Source organism: Papio anubis, chromosome 9 (genome assembly GCF_008728515.1).
Source record: "Papio anubis isolate 15944 chromosome 9, Panubis1.0, whole genome shotgun sequence".
NCBI classification, from domain to species: Eukaryota; Metazoa; Chordata; class Mammalia; order Primates; family Cercopithecidae; genus Papio; species Papio anubis.
In genome coordinates, this window is record NC_044984.1 from 3,725,755 (window position 1) to 3,746,382 (window position 20,628).

Sequence of the window (20,628 nt, forward strand, 5' to 3'; positions counted from 1 at the left end):
ACCAATCTTTTGCTGAAGTCTTCAGAGGAGGGCCTGCAAGCATTTTTATTTCAGGCAGGTAGCTCTATATGTGGAATTTTTATCTTATAATAAGTCTAGACTTCTGTTTCCAGACAAGACGTAGTATCAGAGGCTGGATTTACCCTCCCAATTGAAATAACCAAAAATCCAGAGAGAATATAACTTTAAAAATGGTTTTCAAGACACTAGACATCAGGAATGAAGGATGGTAATCCTTAAGCAGGGGCAGGACTATACTGAGCTGAGTGAAGCCCCTACAGAACAGGATTTTAAAAGACATTTACTCTCAGGACCTAATCCTGAGCTTACACAACCCTGAGAATTAGTACCTGCTCAAGAGTCAGCTGCTTAGGGTACAAAATCTAAGGAGGCTTTCGCTCACAAAATTGTGCACCTGACAGTGATTTCTGTCCTAAATTTTTTTTATCATAGGGGCTTCACTCATCTTACTCTAGTTCAAGCTCTGCTCCTGAGAGATAGGAAAGAAACAAAATGAGCCCCAAGTTTGCCCTGTCTTATTGTCTAAAGAGTTTTTAGGAAACACAGGCACAGTTTGGTAGAGTGCCTATGTTGAGGAAACTCAACTATATCCTGCTTACGAGAAATGTGTTTTACACATAAAGACACAAACAGTTAAAAGTAAAAGGCTGGAAAAAGATATAACACATTAACATTAGTTAAGAGAATATTGCATATTAATATCAGGCAAAATGGATTGCAGAAGGAAGAATATTAATGGGAATTAAAAAGTCATTTCATATGGATAAAAGGTCAACATGCTATAATAATGCTAAACATTTATGTGTCTAATAGCAGAGCTTCGAAATACACAAAGCAAAAACTGATTGAACTGCAAGGAAAAACAGCAAAGTCATAATGATATCCAAAGATTTCAATAACTTTCTTTCTCAATAATTTATAAAACAAGTTGACAGAAATCTATAAGGATACGGATGACTTGAACAACACTATCAACCATCTTGACTTAATTGACATTTATAGAACATTCCACCCAACGACAGCTAAATATACTTTTCAAATACACGTGGAATACTGACCAAGATAATCCATATTCTGGGGCACAAAATCAGTCTTAATGAATGTAAAAGGATTCAATTTGTACAAAGTATGTACTCTGACCACAGTGGAATTACATTAGAAACCAATAGCAGAGAGACCTCTGGAAAATGTCCAAGTATTTGGAAAGAGAGTAACACACTTCTAAACAACCCATGGGCGAAAGAAAAAAAAAAACAGGAAAGGAGAAATGAAAAAGTATAGTGAACTAAATGAAAAAAAAATCACAATATATCAAATTTTGTGGGATACTGCTAAAGCAGTACTAAGAAAAACTTGACTAGTTTTTTGTATTTTTAGTAGAGATCGCGCCACTGCACTCCAGCCTGGGCGACAGAGCGAGACTCCGTCTCAAAAAAAAAAAAAAAAAAAAAAAAAAAAGAAAAACTTGATAGCACTAATCATATATACTTGGAAAGAAGAAAGGGCTCAAATCAATGACCTCAGATTTTACCTTAAAAAACAAGAAAAATAAAATACAAATTAAACCCAAAGTAGGGAGAAAAAAATAATAAGGATCAGAAAAGAAAAAATGAAATAGAAAACAGAAAAGCAATGGAGAAAATCAACAAAACTAACAGCTGGCTCCTTGAGAAGATCAATAAAGAGAGAAGACATAAATTACAATATCAGCAATGTGAGGTGATATCATTACAGATACTCTAGATATTAAAAGGCGAATAAGAGAATATTATGAACAACTTTATGCCAACAAATTTGACAATTTAGATTAGATGAACCAATTTCTTGAAAAACACTAAATACCAAAGCTCACTCAAAGAGAGACAGATTACATGAATAATTCTATACCTGCTAAAGAAATTGACCTGATAGTTAAACAAAAAATCTTCCCACAAGAAAACTTCAGGTCCGCAGAGCTAAATTGATGAATTCTATCAAATATTTAAAGAATGAGTAATACCAATTCTACACAGACTCTTGCAGAAAATTGAAGAGTAGGAAATGCCTCCTATCATATTATATGAGGCCAGCATTATCCTGATACCAACACTGAACAAAGATATTACAGAAAAAAATAGGCCAATATCCCTTATGAACACTGATGTAAACATTCTTTAGGGAATTGTAACAGATCGAGTTCAATGCCATATAAAAAGATGATAATCCTGACCAACCAGGGTTTATCTGAGAAAGGCAAGAATGGTTCAACATTTAAAAATCAATAATATAATTCACCATATTAACAAACTTTAAAAGATAAACCTTTTGATCATCTCAATAGATACAGAAACAGCATCTGACAACATCTACTCCTGAGAAAAACTAAGAGAACTAGGAATAGGAAGGAACTGGCCCAACACGAAAACGGGCATCTACAGAAACAACAACAGCTGACATCACAGTTAAGGGTGAAAGACCAAATATTTTGCCTCTGGGGTCAAGAAAAAGACAAGAATGTCTGTTCTCACCACTTCTATTCAACATTGTGTTGGAGATTTTAGCTAGTTCAATGGAGCAAGAAAAAGAAATAAAATACATTCAGATTGGAAAGGAAGACATTATCTTTATTCCCAGACAGCAGGAGTGCTTATATAAAAAAACTGACTAAATTCACAAAAAGCTACCATAACTAATAAGTGAATTAGACAAGGTTGCAGGACACACACTCAGTATATGATAACCAACTGTATTTATCTATACTAGCAATACAAAATTAAAATTGAAATAAAAATACCATTTGCAAGGGTATAAAAATATGAGATATGAATATATCTGACAAAGGATGTGTAATCCTTATACACTGAAAGCTATAAAATATCAATGAGAATACAGAGAAGACCTAAAACAAATGAAGAGATACGCCATGTTCATGGGATTGAGAGACTCAATATTATTAAGATGTCATTTCTTCCTAAGTCCAATAGATTCATCTCAATTCCAGTCAAAATCCCACCAGGCTTATTCGTAGAAATTGATCACCTGATCTAAAATTCACACAAAAATGAGAAAAACCTACAATAGCCAAAACAACTTTGAAAAAGAAGAACAAAATTGGAAGACAAACACTACCTGATTTCAAGACTTATTATAAAGCTATAGTAGTCAAGACAGCGATACTGGCATAAAGACATCCAAACAGATAAATGGAACATAGATCAGAGAAGCCAAAAATAGACCCATGGATATAAATGATTTTTGGCAAAGATGCAAGGCAATTCAGAGGATAAAGCACAGTTTTTTCCAACAAATGATACTGAAACAATTGAATATCCATTTGCAAAAAGAGTTTTTTTTGTTTGTTTTTTGTTTTGAGACGGAGTCTTGCTCAGGCTGCAGTGCATTGGTGCGATCTCTTACTGCAAGCTTACTGCAAGCTCCACTTCCCAGGTTACGTCATTCTCCTGCCTCAGCCTCCCGAGTACCTGGGACTACTGGCGCCCACCACCAGGCCCAGCTAATTCTTTATATTTTTAGTAGAGATGGGGTTTCACCGTAGCCAGGATGGTCTTGATGTCCTGACTTCATGATCCGCCCGCTTTGGCCTCCCAAAGTGCTGGGATTACAGACATGAGTCACCGTGCCTGGCCGCAAAGAGAATTTTAATTTACACCTTGTACCATATACAAAAAATAACTTACAATATATCATAGACCTATATGTAAAACCTATAAACATAAAACTTCAAGAAGGAAACATCTTTGTGACCTTAGCGTAGGCAAAAGTTTCTTGGGTATAATAACAAAAGTGCAACTCATTTGAAAAAAATATGACAAATTGGTCTTCATCAAAATTGGAAACATCTGCTCTTTGAAAGATATAATTTAAGTGAACGAAAAGTAAGCCACAGACTGAGACAAAGTATTTACAAAACACATATCTAATACAGGGTTTTTATCTAGAACGTATAAAGAACTTTCAAAACTCATTCATAAGAAAACAACCCACTTTTTAAAACGGGCAAGGCCGGGCGCGGTGGCTCACGCCTGTAATCCAGCACTTTGGGAGGCCGAGGCGGGTGGATCATAAGGTCATGAGATCTAGACCATCCTGGCTAACACAGTGAAACCCCATCTATACTAAAAATACAAAAAAATTCGCCCGGCGTGGTGGCGGGCACCTGTAGTCCCAGCTACTCGGGAGGCTGAGGCAGGAGAATGGCGTGAACCCGGGAGGTGGAGCTTGCAGTGAGCGGAGATCGCACCTCTGCACTCCAGTCTGGGCGACAGAGGGAGACTCCGTCTCAAAATAAATAAATAAATAAATAAAAATAAAATGGGCAAAACATTTGAACAGGTGCTTCACCAAACAAGATATAGGGATATCAAACAACTACATAAAAAGATGTTCACCCTCATTAGTTATAAGATACATGCAACTGAAAACCACAATGAAATACTACTACACACCTATTGGAATGGCTAACATTACAAAGATTGACTGTACCAACTCTTGGCAAAGATGTGGAGCACCTGTAACTCTCATATATTGCTAGTAAAAATGTAAAGCAGTACCACTCCTTTGGAAAACATTTGACAGTTTCTTAGAAAGTCAAACAAATGTTTCCCATATGATCCAGCCATCCTAGTCCTATTTACTCTAGAGAAGAAAAGCATGTGTACATACAAAGACTTGTACATGACTGTTCATAGCACTTTTATTTGTAACAGCCAAAAACAATGACCCAAATGTTCATTGACAGGTAAATGGATAAACAAATTATGAAATGCCAGTTTTAATTAAAGGGAATGAACTGTTGATCCTAAGCAACAAAATGAACGAATCTCAAAATAATCATGTGAGTGACAGAAGTCAGACACAAAAGGCACATACTATATGATTTCATTTATATAAAGCTCTAAAAAATGAAAACATTTGTTAGAAGAAAAGAAGTGAGAGTAGGGAGGAGTGAGAAGGAGGGATTACCAAGGGGCAAGAGGAAATTTTGGGGGGTGTGGATATGTCTGCTACCTTAAGTTCATGAATATGATATATGATTCCATGATAGTTTCCTGGACTTATTTATTTATTCAAACACACGCACATATACATATATACAAATATATATTAAAAATGATCAAATGGTACACTTTACATATAATGCAGTTTATTATATGTCAACAGCTCAACACATCTATTAAAAAAAAAAAAAAAAAAAAAAGGCCAGGCATGGTGGCTCACGCCTGTGGTCCCAGCACTTTGGGAGGCCAAGGTGGGTGGATCACGAGGTCGGGAGATCAAGACCATCCTGGCTAACACGGTGAAACCCCATCTCTACTAAACAGACAAGAAATTAGCCAGACGTTGTGGTGGGCACCTGTAGTCCCAGCTACTCGGGAGGCTGAGGCAGGAGAATGGCGTGAACCCAGGAGGTGGAGCTTGCAGTGAGCCCAGATCGCGCCACTGGACTCCAGCTGGAGCGACAGAGCAAGACTCCATCTCAAAAAAAAAAAAAAAAAAAAAAAAAAGAAGAAGAAGAAGAAAAGAAAAGAAGAATGGGTCTGGGTCAGAACCTTCTTCTGTCTCCCAGGCCTTGCAAATCTAGTCCAGTCCATTGTATTTATCCCAGGAGCCTGATTCTGCCTTTTACATTCAACTCCAGCAAGGAGGAAATGGCTGAAAATTAAGCAATTTCCCTGTGAAAACTTTCAGTCTGTTTGTGGAGGGAGCTAAATAAACTCTACAGATAAAGAAGCAGGCAGAGCCCCTTGTGAAGACCACTGATCTAATGTGACTTCAGCCTCTTCTCTCTTACCCTCTGTCCCCTGGCTAGACCTGCAGTCTTTGCTGAGCATCTGTGGCTTTCTCAAGAGCAGCGGAAAACAAAACAGCAGAAGTGCTTCTACTTGAATTTCCAAATAAAGTGGAAGCCCTGCATGAGCTCGGCTGTCTCCCATTTGGATGAAGCCCAAGGATGCCTTAATCTCAGGGCTAGACATAGCTTTTTGTCTCAAAGATTTTCCATTAGACCAACAGACAGTAAGTACATCCATAAAGGAGGAAATGGTGGAGTATATTCTAAAGGCAAAGGGAAAAGACCACCACAAGGAGAAAAGAGAAAATACTTCTTATCTGCCTGACTCTGTGAGAGTTTCCAGGCCACTCTCCTCCCTCCAGAATGGTTCCATAAAAGCCTTTATAAACAGATGGGAATTATCCAGTCCTTAAATATTTCCAGGAAGATTTCCCGGATATCCAAGGTAATTCTAGCAGCTTAGTAACTGCTACAATCAGAAAGTCTGTAGATCAAACTTAAATCCCTTCTAAGGGTTCTAAGCTAATTTTCCCCTTAATCTGGGCTCAGGAGAGACAGAGAACAGCTGGTCTCTCTTTCCACACCACACCAGTGGCAAACCTGAAAGCAGCCGCTAAGTCATCCAGATTTCCCTCGAATCTCTCCTGCAGCACAGAGTTAGGAAACGGAAAGGCCAAAAAGCATCTCCAGGACCCATTCACATCTCTTTATTCACCCAGGCTTCAGCGAGAGGGATCCCCCATATGCAGCAGTACCCCGAAGCCCCAGTGATCAACTCGGAGCTGGCGATGTCTGATAAAGGCAAAGAGATAGGTGGGTCTCTTCAAACTGCAGAGAGGCAGGAGGACTGGGGATTAGTATCTGATGTGGGTGCAGTCTTGTGGGACAGACCCCTTAAACTGTGGGGTCCACGCTAACTCTGGATAATGTCAGAATTGAATTGACTTATAGGATGCACATTTGGTGTCAGAAAAAAAGACACTGCAATATTTAACAACCAATTTTCCGGGTTGGTGTAGGGGGCAGCCCTGATTTGTAGCATCTGCCTATTTCTGTGGTGTCAATATTCCCACTGCGACCAATTTCAACCTACCAACAATCTATTGGCTCTCACCAAGAAAGAGATTGAGTGGCTGATGTTTCTGGGAAAGGGAATCTGCATCCCTAGTACTGTTTGCACAGGTGTTAGTAGCTGATACCACTTTAGAACGTATCCCCTCAACCCTAAACGTATAGAGCAGGACCCGTTATTAAATGACTTAGTGCTTGCAGGGAAAGGCGGGGTTTCACAGGGGGGTCTCACCAGTTCTTCATGCCTGTGCCTCTTCTACACACCCCATGACCAGGGCAGGCCCTCGAGTGGGAGCAGGAGACAAGGCAGACGCAAGGACCCTGATGGTGAGGAACAGAGATGCTGAGCTGCGTCTCACTGGGCTCCTCTCACCACCCCCTGCTCAGGAGGAAAGCACTTAGCACAGGAGCCAAACCCAGCCAGAAATGAGACTTGTCCCTGTTCCATATGAGGGTATTATTTATTTCTTTGACACATAGTGAAGTTAGGGGGCTTTGGACAAATACCACCCCTTCTCTGATAGGCCTCTTGCTCTGGAGGATAAGAACATAAATTCCAAGGCCAGAGTGCCTGAGTTAGCTGTATGACTCTGGCAAATTTCTTAAGCTCTCTGAACTTCATTTTCCTCATCTGTAAAAGGAAGGGCCAGGGTAGCAACTTACGTGTGTCAGCTATTCCTTATTTATTTAGAGAGGGAGTCTCACTCTGTTGTCCAGGCTGAAGTGCAGTGGCGTGATCTCAGCTCACAGCAACTTCTGACTCCTGGATGCAAGCAATTCTCCTGCCTCAGTTTCCCAAGTAGCTGGGTTACAGCTGTGTGCCACCAAGCCCAGCTAATTTTTTTTTATTATTTTTAGTAGAGATGGGGTTTTACCATGTTGGCCAGGTTGGTCTTGAACTCCTGACCTCAAGTGGTCCACCTGCCTCAGCCTCCCAAAGTGCTGGGATTACAGGCATGAGCCACCGCACCCAGCCTGTCAGCTATTATTATTATTATTGGAATCAAATTGGCTTCCTCCACCCCAGATTATAGTCTACAAAATGAACGAATAAAAAAGCAAACAAACAAACAAAACAAAAAAAAGTACATGAAGACAAATGACCACGAGGCCCCAAAATCTACCCTTGACTCCCCCAGCTGGACAGGACTTCTGGGGTGATCTTCCCTACCCCAGGCCACCAAGAAGGTGGATATGCCCCACCAACCATATAAAGGGGCAGGTGGATGGAGGTGCATTGGACTGCCTTTGAAACAGGCCGTCTTTCCGTTCTACAGCCTGCTGTAGCTTCTGCCATGCTCCACCCAGCATCCCTGCTCCTCAGATTAGGTCCAATTTTCTTGTTCTAGCCTCAAGGGAGACAGGGAACAGCTGTCTCCTACCTCTGTAAAATAACTCTTCCAGGTCTGGACAATTATTATTAAACAGCCCCCTTCACACTTCTCTTGCTCTATTATAAGATACATTAAAAGCTTTGATAATGATTTGAGGTCTCTGGGAGATGGTTGCTGTTCACCCTAATTCCTTCAATAATTAGTGGTTGTAAACCACTTTGAAGATAAAAAGCATTTTATAAGAACTAAGTCCTATTATGATTAGCTTTCCAATATTTCCTTGCTGAAGCCAGTAAGAACATCAAAGCCAAACATAGCCACAGCATGGTAGCTGGTGGTTAATTAGATGTATTTCAAGGCGTCTGGTATATATTAAAGAAACTGCTGCAAAATTTATCAACATTAAAAAAGTGTCTGCTTTCTTCCCAGGAACAAGCTTTTTTTAAAGGCTGTCCGTGCTGATGCCTGCAAGACAAGCGCCTGAAGAGGACAAATTGCTCATGTATCCCCTGCGCCTGGAAGAAAGAGAGAGATATAATAATAACACCTGGCTTGGTATAACATCCTTTCTTATCGTTGTCTCTACAATTCTATGTATACCAGATCTCCTTTTGTTTTGTTTTTGCAATTATGCTGTAATATAAGCAAGTAAAGTAACACTATCCCCACTTTATAGATAAGGACGCTGCACACGACGATGAAGTTTAGAAGCAGATCAGTGTGGTGTACCTGGACAAAGTCAGGGCTGCAGATCTGTTATCAAGGTGGTGTTATTGATGCTCCACTCAGACACCCTTGAATACTTTTTGTGGACCCTCCCTCAGCATCTGTGTGCTTTTGCTTCTAACTCTCTGAACCTGTAACTCTTAGAAGGTGGACCCCTGAGCTATTGACCCACTTTGTCCACACGGACAGAGCCAGAAGTGCCTGGAAGTGTCCCCCAGCCCTCTAAACAGCCCTTATCCAAAGACTGACGGGCGTGGAATTATGAAAGCCCAGTACTCTTGCCTCCAGTGGGGACAAACTCTGTTGTGATTTACACTCTAGAACACTTTTGTGGGGACGGAGGCTGGAACTTTGCTGAGATCTCACTCTGTATGGCTTCCTCCTCTCTCCCATCCTGCTTCCCCATCCCTTATCAGTTCTCCTGGGAGCATTTTCTTAATAAATCGCCTGAACATGAATCTTCCTCTCAGGGTTGGCTTTCTGGAAGCCCAATCTAAGATAATTCTCTTGACCCAACGTTAATGACGACATTTTGTATATTTATTAGGCGATACATTCTCCCAGATTCCCTTAGTTCCAAACCTTCCCTTTCAAGTCTCCAGACCTAAATATCTATGTTTTCTGTGTCTGCTCCTATGCCCTTAACTCTTAGCTCTCTATTCTCAAAGCCTCTCTTTCTCTTGGACTATGATGTTCCAACTCTTTCTGGAAAAATTGTTGCAATTTCTCCAGCTATGTGGAAGGCACTGAACCAGGGAGCTGCTGTGGGAGATACAGAAATATATTTACAACTATGGTCTTTCACAATGCACTGACAGTCTAGCAGGGGACAACATACAAACAGCAGAGGTAGACGAGGTGAGAAGAGCCACGTGTGTGTGTGCAATAAAAACTGTAGGCACAAACAACTCTCAGGGTGGTCCCCCAAAATAAAACTACTCTCCAGTCATTCTCTACACCATACAATTCTGACTCATTTTACTTAATTTTTGAAGCCGAAGCTTCTCTCAAATGTTTGAGAAAATGAAAGTCAGCTATGGTAGAGATAATCCAAATGAGTAGATAATCCAATAAAGAGGAGCTTTTCTTTAAATCTGCTTTGCATTATTCTTTACAGTAGCACCACAGGAAGCTGTTTCAGAAAAAGTTAAGTAATTTATTGCAGGAAAACAGCTAATTAATGACAGAGCATGAATTTAATCTTAAGTCGGCCTGACTCTTTACAACCTCAGTTTCTGGCCGGGCGCAGTGGCTTACGCCTATAATCCCAGAACTTTGGGAGGCTGAGGTGGGTGGATCACCTGAGGTCAGGAGTTCGCGGCCAGCCTGGTCAACATGGTGAAACCCTGTCTCTATTAAAACTACAAAATTAGCCAGGCATGGTGGTGCAAGCCTGTAATTTCAGTTACTCAGAAGCCTGAGGCAGGAGAATCACTTCAACCCGGGAAGTGGAGGTTGCAGTGAGCCAAGATTGTGCCACTGCGCTCTGGCCTGGGTGACAGAGCGAGACTCTGTCTCAAAAAAAAAAAAGTTAAAAAGTAAATAAAACCTTGGTTTCTTTATCTGTAAAATGAGGCTAATGATTCTTACTTGCAGAATTGTTGTTAAACAAAAATAATGCACCCAACATATCGAAAATACCTGATACAATATGGACTACATGGTAGGTGGTTGTTATTATTATCATTCCCAGATTTATAACATGATTGAACCAGAGGTATTTTGCATGCACATTTTAAAGGCTTCTAATGTGTACTACTAAACTGCTTTCCAGAAAATGGTTAAGCAAAGCCCTAAGAAGACTGCTAGGAAGATCTGTCTAAAATGAGACCTGATCATGCCTCCCCACTGTTTTCAGTATCAATCTTAAACACATGGGACCACTACTACTTCTTTAGAGTAATCGCCCTCTTCTCCTACCACATTCACTTCCTTCCAAATTATTTCCTGTTCTCTCAGCTCTTTTGTGCCTTGGCATCTTCCTATAGCTCAGTCATCTGGCATGCCCTTTCCGTTTGTCTGTGCTAAGTCTTACTGGTATTTAATATCTCACTCTATTCCAGCTGATATAACAAAATATCATAGACTGGATGGCCTATAAACAATAGACATTTATTTCTCCCAGTTCTGGAGGCTGGAAGTCTGAGATCAGGTGCCAGCATGGTTGGGTTCTGGTGAGGGCCCTCTTCTGAGTTGCAGATTGCAACTTCTCATACTGTTCTCACATGGTAAGGAAGATGGGAAGTTGGCCAGGTGCAACGGCTCACACCTGTAATCCCAACACTTTGGGAGGCCAAGGCGGGTGGATCACGGGGTCAAGAGATCCAGACCATCCTGGCCAACATGGTGAAACTCCGACTCTACTAAAAACACAAAAATTAGCTGGGCATGGTGATGCGTGCCTGTAATCCCAGCTACTTGGGAGGCTAAGGCAGGAGAATCACTTGAACCCAGGAGGCGGAGGTTGCAGTGAGCCAAGATTGTGTCACTGCACTCTAGCCTGGCGACAGAGCGAGATTCCACCTCAAAAAAAAAAAAAGGAAGTTTACTAGGGCCTCTTTTATCAGGGCACTAATCCCATTAGAGTCCTCAAAGGCCCCATTTCCTACTCTCATCCACTTGGGAGGTTAAGTTTCAACATAATGAGTTTTAAAGTGACACAGTTATTCAGTCCATAGCATTCCAACCCTGATTTTCCCAACTCATGTCCTTCTCACATGCAAAATACACTCATTCCATTCCAACAGCCTCAAAAGTCTCAACTCGTTCTAGCATAAACTCAAAGACAGAAAGTCCAAAATCTCGTGTAAATATCATGTAAATCAGATATAGCTGAGACTCGGTATCATTCATTCTAAGACAAATTCCTCACCAGCTGTGAAGCTGTGAAATCAAACAGGTTACGTGCTTCCAAAATACAATGATGGGACAGGGGCATGACAGGTGTTCCCATCTCTAAAGGGATAGGCTGAGAATGTTCCAAATCTTTACGTTCTCTGCTTTTGACTCGCAATGTCATCTTAAGTCATAGTCCTCCTCTCAAATTTTACTATAAGCAGTCGAGAGAAACTAGGCCACTCCTTTAAACTTTGCTTAGATATTTCCTCAGTCAAATATCCAATTTCATCACTCTCAGGTTCTACCTTCTACAAAGGACTGATGTAAGCACAACTCAGCCAAGTTCTTTGCCACTTTATAACAAGGCTGGCCTTTCCTCTAGTGTCTAATAACAAGTTCTTCATTTTCATCTGAGACCTCATCAGAAAGGCTTTTATCACACATATTCCTACCAATGTAGGATGACTTACATCTTGTTTAAGATTGAGGCCTTCTCTACAGCTCTTCTGTTCTCCTTCTGAGCCTTCACCAGAACCACCTTTAAAAGTCAGTTCATGGCAGCCGGGCGCGGTGGCTCACGCCTGTAATCCCAGCACTTTGGGAGGCCGAGGTGGGCGGATCACAAGGTCAGGAGATCGAGACCACAGTGAAACCCCGTCTCTACTGAAAATACAAAAAATTAGCCGGGCGTGGTGGCGGGCGCCTGTAGTCCCAGCTACTCGGGAGGCTGAGGCAGGAGAACGGCGCAAACCCGGGAGGCAGAGCTTGCAGTGAGCCAAGATCGCGCCACTGCACTCCAGCCTGGGTGACAGAGCAAGACTCCATATCAAAAAAAAAAAAAAAAAAAAAAGTCAGTTCATGGCAATGTAGGCTTTTTCTAGCATGTACCTCAAAATTCTTCCAGCCTCTACCTATTACCCATTCCATAGCCACATCCACATTTTCAGGGATTTATTACACTGGCACCCCACTCTTGGTAACAAATTCAGGATTAGAGTTTAACATACAAGATGTTATACTGAGGTGGAGTAAAAGGCCATCCAAAGGGCTAAATTTCGACATTTTCTCCAAGCCATAGTCTTGTATGAATCACTATGAGTTTGGATAGCACATTATTCTCATGGATTTTAGTGGCTGGTAGAAAATGAGAGGAAAACAAAGACAACAATGAATCTAGTCTGCAGAGATAACCCCACTTGGTATCTTAGCCAAGAGTTCCCAATTATTTCCCCATCAAACCTCTAGTCTTCATTCCCTCTCCTTTCCCTATTCTTGTCCTGTCTCAACCCCATCTGTCAAGAGGCTAGCAGGAACATAGTACCATAGAAAGGTTCAGGCATCAAAAATAAAGTTCAAGTGTGAACTTCGCCACCCTGTGACCTTGGGAAGTTGGCCACTTCTTTTGTTTTTTAAAGTGGGGTAACAGTTTCCTCCCTGCGTATCTGTATTAGGTCATTCTTGCATTGCTATAAAGAAATACCTGAGACTGGATAATTTAAGAAGAAAACAAGTTTAATTGGTATATGGTTCTGCAGGCTAAGCAAGCGTGGTGCCAATATCTGCTTGGCTACTGGGGAGGCCCCAGGGAGCTCTTACTCACAGCAGAAGGTGAAGCAGGAGCTTGCACGTCACATGGCAAAGCAGGAGCAACAGAGAGAGAGAGAGAGTTGGGGGTGAGGTGCCACACACTTTTAAATGACCAGATATCATGAGAACTCACTCACTATGGTAAATACAGCACCAAGCCATGAGCGATGGTGCTAAGCCATTCATGAGGATTCACCCCCATCAGCCAATCACCTCCCACCAGGCCCACCTCCAAAACCAGGGATTACAATTCAACATGAGATGTGGGCAGTGATAAATATCCAAACGATTACTATATCACTATCCCACGGGAAGTGGCTCAAATGAGACAGCAGATGTGAAAGTGAACAGTGATGCTATACACCAATGCAAACACACCCTCCTCATTGCCAAGGAAGGCTAGAGGGAAATGAGGATTGGACAGGCTCCACAGTGGAACTGGCTCTGTGAGGGACCAGTGGCTGAGGAGCAGCTCTTTGCAGAGAGAGGCTAGTAAAGGTTCCAGACCCTTGTGCCCACATGTAAAAGAGCTGGGCAAAGTGGCGAACCCTCTCTCCCAGAGGCCTCCCTTCAATGAACTTAAGTGATACCCCAACAAGGTGGAATAGCCCCTCTGTCATCTGGTATTTTTAAAACTGTCCTCAAGAAGGCTGACGAACTCTGTTTCTCAAATCTAAGGGCCCGCTGCTGATCCTCATGACTATTAAAAAACAGCTACAATAGTGCTAACAAGGCAGGGCCTGGAGTTGGCGTCCGGGGTGGGGGCAGATCTAGTACTCTGCAGCCTGTCGCCTTTTGTTCGCTCACTCACCTTGCAGCTCCTGGCTCCTCAGAGGACCTGCAACTCTTCACACCTGGAGGGTACTTTGGCCACTGGTGACTTGAATTCCACCTGGGAAATACACAAGAGATGCATCACACCTTGTTTTCCACTGAGGCTTACAACAGAAGTGGCTTTATGGGAATTTTGGGAAAACAAGGGAAACATCCCTCCTGCCGCATTGCAGTGTTCTGGAAGAAAACAGGCCTAACTCATCCTCTTCCAGGTTCTGGAGAAGAGGAGGGAAGATGAAGGAACAGCAGTGAAAAGTCTGCTTAGTGACCCTGAATCCAGAGGTTATGTCCAGCTTGATGGGAGCAGGCCCTTGTGCATGAGAAGGGCGTAGCCTCAGGGTTAACTGGACACTGACCCCCACAGAGCTCCCGCTCCAAGCAAGTGCTCTTGAAATTCTTTCCATCCAAATCCACAGATGCTGTCTACGCCATAGGAGCTCACCTTTGAAGACAGCAATGTAAGCACTGTGGCAAGAATCACTGCCCTCCCTAAGAAAGAAATGCAGTAGGAGGTACAAGAAAGCCTAGGGGCTACATAAGGAGGGAAAGCTGAAAGACAATGGAGGAGGGACAGGCTTTGGCACAGGGAGAGGATGGGCTTCCTTGCACAGGACAGTTTGAGAGTGTTATGACTGAACCTGGAAAGCAGTTTTACAGAATGCTTTGGCCACATGTTAAGTAGCATGGTCTGAGAACGTGCTTGAAATGACTGAAGGGAGCAGTAGTGATTACAAAAAGGGGATTGGGATTATCTATTCTATAACGCCAAAGCTCAAACCACAGCTAGACCTGGAAGTCCAGATGTATATCACCAAGGAATCTGGCCTCTGTGCCTCTCATATGCACAATTCATGGGAGGCAAATATTCATCAGGTGTTTCCTATCCTATATGAGGTAACACAGCGCTTGTGCTCATTCATTTTGTTCAATGAATATTCACTCTGTGCAGGCACTTTTGTTAGGTGCCAAAGGCAGCAACAGGCAAATCCTGCAAGGTATTGTCCTTGTAGAGCTTATATTCCAGTGGCCAGTTATTTCCAGAGACAAATAAAAATACGCAGACCAAATAAGCCCTTTTAGATAATGAAAAGTGCTGGAGCAAGGTAAGGCCCTCTCTAAGCCACCTGTTGGCACCCTTGTCCCCTGACCCACTGGCATTGCTACCAGGATGCTGGAAGCAAACAAATGGGGAGACTCCACTCTCTGGTGTTTTCCCAGGCAGCAGCCCTCAGCAAAGCCAGCGCAGTGGGAAACAGGAGAGGAAAGCTGCCCTGTCTTGTCCCCACTGCTGACACCTGGGAAACTCATTTAGAAAAAAATTGTTTAGACTATAAATAAGATGTGAACAGTGTTATTTCTAGATGGTAACCTTAAGAGATGATTTTTATTTTCTTCTGAATTTTCTGATATCTTTGTTATTACGATGCATTGTTTGGCATTAAGGAGAGAAAAATATTTTTTAATGAGAAGATTGGCCTAGCTAAATTAAATTAATAAGGAATACATTTGGACAAATAGGCAGGGGCCAGATCTTAGGATGATGAACAGCATCTTACCATATCTCTTTATGGTTTACAAAGCAATTTCACAAAAACATCTCCTTCAACCCTTACAAGACTTTCTTGAGGTTACATAGAAAATGTAGGAGAATGCCTGACCCTCAGGTCCCTGACTTCTAGGCCAATGTATTTTCCATTATTCCACTGCCCATCTGTAGCAGACCTTACTTCTCTTTACAGCTGAGGAATTCAGAAAGCCACAGAGCCCCAGATCTGAACTCTCTTCTCCCAACCCTTGCCATCTCCTAGAGTGACCATGCTAATTAATTCATGCATTTATTGATCTAGTCTTTACGGACCCCCTGCCAGGTTCCAGGCACTCGGTGCACGGGATATGGTGAAGAAGCAAATAGGTCTCCCAGCGGGTTGGGGGAAAGGCTTTAACAAATGAGTGAATATATGATATAAATCATGGTAACTGCAGTAAAAGGAAGGTAAAGAGTATCATGTGAGTGGCTAGTATGAGAGGGAGCTAATCTGGACTGTGGCACTAGCCCTTCACTCAATATCCCAGCAAGACGCTGTCACTGAGTACAGCCAAGGTAAGCAAGACAGCCATTCTAAGATGGAGACTGAGATTGCAAGAGACCAGCCTGCGTCTCAAAAGGTATATGTTTTGGATGCCTAGACAGCTTGCAAAGCCACATGAAAAGTTAATGAAGAATATCACATGTACTTATAATAATGAAATAGCTCCCTTAAACCCAGTCTGGAACAAGTTACAGTTTACCAACCAGATAGGTCATCAGAGATGTCCCAAGTCCACATATGATTGTCACTGGGAGAGGTCACAGGTGGCCAGGAATGTGAAAGTAAAGGTTAAACTAAACAAAAATATGTAGCTAACAGTAAAAGAGGACTTCAAAAAGTTCATAAAAATGGAATTAAAATACGAAAATTACAAATACAAACTTGATTTCCCAACATAAGTTCCATCAAGCTCGATACACTTTTTTAAGCAACGACACCAGCCATGTAGTCCATCCCTAAAGATATGAGGGTCCTGGAAACGTAATCATGTCAATGCCGTCTTTTTTGCATTATTAACTGAAGAAAAATGAGTGCCCTTTAAATATTTAAGATTAGAAAACAAAGAGAAGTCAAAAGGTGCCAAATCAGGACTGTAAAGTGGATGCCTAATGATTTCTCACCAAACCTCTCTTGAAATTGTCCTTGTCAGAAGAGAAGAATGAGCGGGAGCATTGTCCTGGTGGATGACTCTCTGGTGAAGCTCTCCCAGGTTTTCTTTTTTGGGGGGGTGGGGTGGGGGATGTTTTTCTTCGAATGCTTTGGCTTTCTCATAATAAATGCTCTCATAATAAGCAGTTGTTATTGTTCTTTGGCTTTCCAGAAAGTCAACATGCAAGATGCCTTGAGCATTCCAAAAGACCACTGCCATGACATCTGCTCTTGACTGGTCCACATTTGCTTTGATTGGACCACTTCCACCTCTTGGTTTGATTGTGCTTTGTTTTCAGGATCATACTGAAAAAGCCCTGTTTCACCTCCTGTTACAATTCTTCAAAGAAGTCCTTCAGGGTCTTGATCCCACTTGTTTGAAAGTTCCATTGAAAGCTCTGCTCTTGTCTGCAGCTGACCTGGGCAGAAGGGTTTTGTCACCCATTGAGTGGCAGGAAAGTTTGCTCAAGTTTAATTTTTCAGTCAACATTATGTAAGCTAAACCAGCTTAGATGTCTATGGTGTTGGTTATTGTTAGTTCTGTAAAACACTGGTCCTTTTTAGTTAGGGCACAAACAAAATGAACCTTTTCTTTGCAAATTGATGCGGATGGCTGCTATGGGCTTCGTCTTCAACATCATCTCATCCCTTCTTAAAATGAGCTGTCCATTTGTAAACGCTGATTTCTTTGGGGCATCATCCCCATGAACTTCTTGTAAAGCATCAATAATTTCACAATTCTCCTGCCCGAGCTTCTCTACAAATTTGATGTTTGTTTTTGCTTCAATTTTAGCAGAATTTGTGTTGCTTTGATAGGGGCTCTTTTCCAACTGATGTCTTATCCTTCTTACTGACTCAAACTAGATCCTGTTCAGATGTTACACCAAGTTAGTATGCGTTTATTTTGGTGCTAAAACAATTTTGAAATCCTTGTATTTTTTTCAATAATATGCATTTTCCATGAACTTTTGGAAGACCTTTTGTATAAGGCAGGACACTTCAGTGCCTAAGTGGATGGCACAGGCGTTCAATGCCACAGGACTGTAGATGGGGAGAGGACAGGAGCTGAAATGTCAGGAAAGGCTTCTGTGGAGCGAGTGGGATTTAAACTGGGCTTAGAGAGCCAATGGGATTTGGATGTTCCTCAGGGTAATCCCATTTAGCAAGGCCACAAGCAATGCCCAGGAAACCCGCAGCAGTTGGTGGGCTTTCTCTTCCAGATGCTGGTGGCTTCCTGGCCTCTCGCCTGTCCTGGGACTTGAGAGTGGGTCTCTACCCCCTCCATCACATCTGCTGGTTTCTAAGTGTCTCTCTAACAATGCTCTGAAGACCCAGGAGTGCTGCTGGCCACCAACGTTGAACATGAAGACTGATTTCAGCACCGGGCAAGCTGGCAAATGCTGAACACACCTGGTTCATTAGCTCGTCTGCACACTGGGCTTTTACTGCAATATATCCATATGCAAAACTCAAATACTTCCAGGTGCTGGGACCCAGTGGGGACAGAACATTCAAGTCAGGTTATGTTCTCAGCTGCCATTTCATATTGCAGGCACCACCACTGTGATCTGGGCTAGGGTAAGCTCCCTGGACACACCACCAACTGAGCGGTAACAACAGCAATAACCATAAAATGATGAGAGCACACTTTTACATGGTGCTGCAGAGTATACAAAGGATTTCGTAATTTATGCCTATCAATTATGAGTCAACATCTTATTTGTAATACACCTACATCATTATATGGCTTTCAAAGATTATGCTATTTTATTTGTCATAAGAACATGCCAGCAGTTATAGACCCTGGTTGACAGCTGTGGCGGGCTGGGCCTAGGGATACCAGACGTCTCCCATATACTCCTCCATGTGACACGTAGTCACCCTCAATGACACCTCCATCTCCAAAGCATTCCAGCTCACTGGTGTGGCCTTTGAATGGATGAGGAGAGCCTTAGACGAGGCTCAGGATCCCGTGCTCAGTCCCCATGTGACTCTAGATGGATCTCATTCTGTCTTAAGAACACCAGGCTTTGGTTTTAGACAGCCCTGGGTTCAAGTCCCAGCCCTGCCACTGCCTACCTGTGATCCTCAGGAACTTATCTATCTTCTCTGGGCCGATTTCTTCTGTGTTAAACGTGGACGATAATAGCACCTCTCTCATAAAGTTGTGGTGAAGATAATAAGACACACAGCACGTATAAAGTGCTTAGCACAGGGTATGACCCATACTTAGTGCTTTAAGTGCTAATTATATCATTACTATTATCATGACAAGGGGACAGTACAGTGCTGTTCCCTCGCCTGAACCCACAGACTAGGCCAGGAGCTGGGGGCGTGGGCATCCTTCCTCTTTCTGCATGAGCTCAGCACGCTCCAGTGGGTGGGACCGACGGCCCTAGGTGAAGGCAACTTTGGGGAGCAGGCAGCATTCTCTCTCAAGCAGCCGGACTTGCAGGGACACTCTGCCCCCAGTTTCCATGCCTTGGGGGGATGGCGGAGTCTTGATCCCGAGCCATAGACCTGTACTGTCCAAGAGAGTAGCCGCAAGCCACATATGAAAGCAAGCACTTGAACTGTGGACAGTCTAAAGTGAGATGTAAGAGCAAAAGAGATTTCAAAGACGGAGTTCAAAAGAAAGGAGAGTAAAAGATCTCGTTAATAATTTTTAGAGTGACTGCATGCTGAAATGATAATATGTTGCATGTATTAGGTTAAGTACAATGTTATTACAACGAATTTCATCTGTTTCTTTTACTTTTTTGAAAAAATGTGGCCAAAATGGAAAATTCTACATGTGGCTCATGTTGTATTTCTAATGTGCAGCGCCGGTCTGGAGTGTAAGCTCCATGAAGGCAGGTGTCTCTTTGGTTCACAGCTGTATCCCTGGCATCCAGAACAGCATCTGAATGAACAAGTGAGCCAGTGAGTGTGTGAGGTTGGCGGAGAGTTTACAAGAAGCTGGAGGTCCTACTTGAGCAGACAGGAACAACTCCTGGACTCCTTGAGTGAGGGTTGAAAGTAGGAATAACACAGGCTCCTTTCCAAAAAGCTCAGGGTGGGGAGACTGGGACCAGGTCAGGAGGGGAACTTGCTCAGGAGGCCACAGGTTAAAGCAAAGCAGAGCACCCAAGAGAGAATGTTTTGGGGGAATTAACACAGCAGATGTTATGACTAACACAGCCTCAGTTATGTGCAGATGAGGAAATGGAGGCTGGAGTCCAACCAAGCACATCTCAAACCCATGCTCTTTCTCCTGAATCCCTTACCTCCCACAGGTGATGTAGAGGTGCAGAAAGAAAACCAGACTTTGGATTTTTTTTTTTTTTTTAAAGCATATTCCCCCATGTCACCGCTGATGTCCTAACCTCAGGCAAGTCACTCGGCCTCCTTGGGCCTCAGGCTCCTCTTGTCCTCATCCATAGTAGGTAAACCACCAGATCCTGCCCATTTCATTTCTTTCTAATGGTGTGCAGAGATAGGAAATCCTATCCCAGAATGTAGTCTCCAAGGCTGAGCCCTGCATAGTTCCTCTCCTCTGATGCTCCAAAAGAGGCTCTCTGACTGAGGTTTCTTTGCATCGCCCAAATCAATGATTTGTTTAAGGGTTCTCTTTGATTTAACTTGGTTTTATATGCTTTTCATGAGAAGCCAAATCGTGCAGACTCTTTTCTTGATCTTGTAATGAAAT

At 42.5% G+C, this 20,628-nt stretch overlaps 1 protein-coding gene across 6 annotated transcripts in view; it reads right to left on the reverse strand.

The window, feature by feature from the left end:
• The window catches only part of CRACR2A (calcium release activated channel regulator 2A), a 154,946-nt gene that overhangs the window by 79,851 nt on the left and 54,467 nt on the right, over positions 1–20,628 (reverse strand). For all 6 annotated transcript variants that reach the window (XR_004175970.1, XR_002515490.2, XM_031650207.1 and 3 more), the window contains exon 3: positions 14,180–14,260. The gene's annotated coding sequence lies outside the window, so the exon portion shown is untranslated. The remainder of the gene's footprint in view (positions 1–14,179; positions 14,261–20,628) is intronic.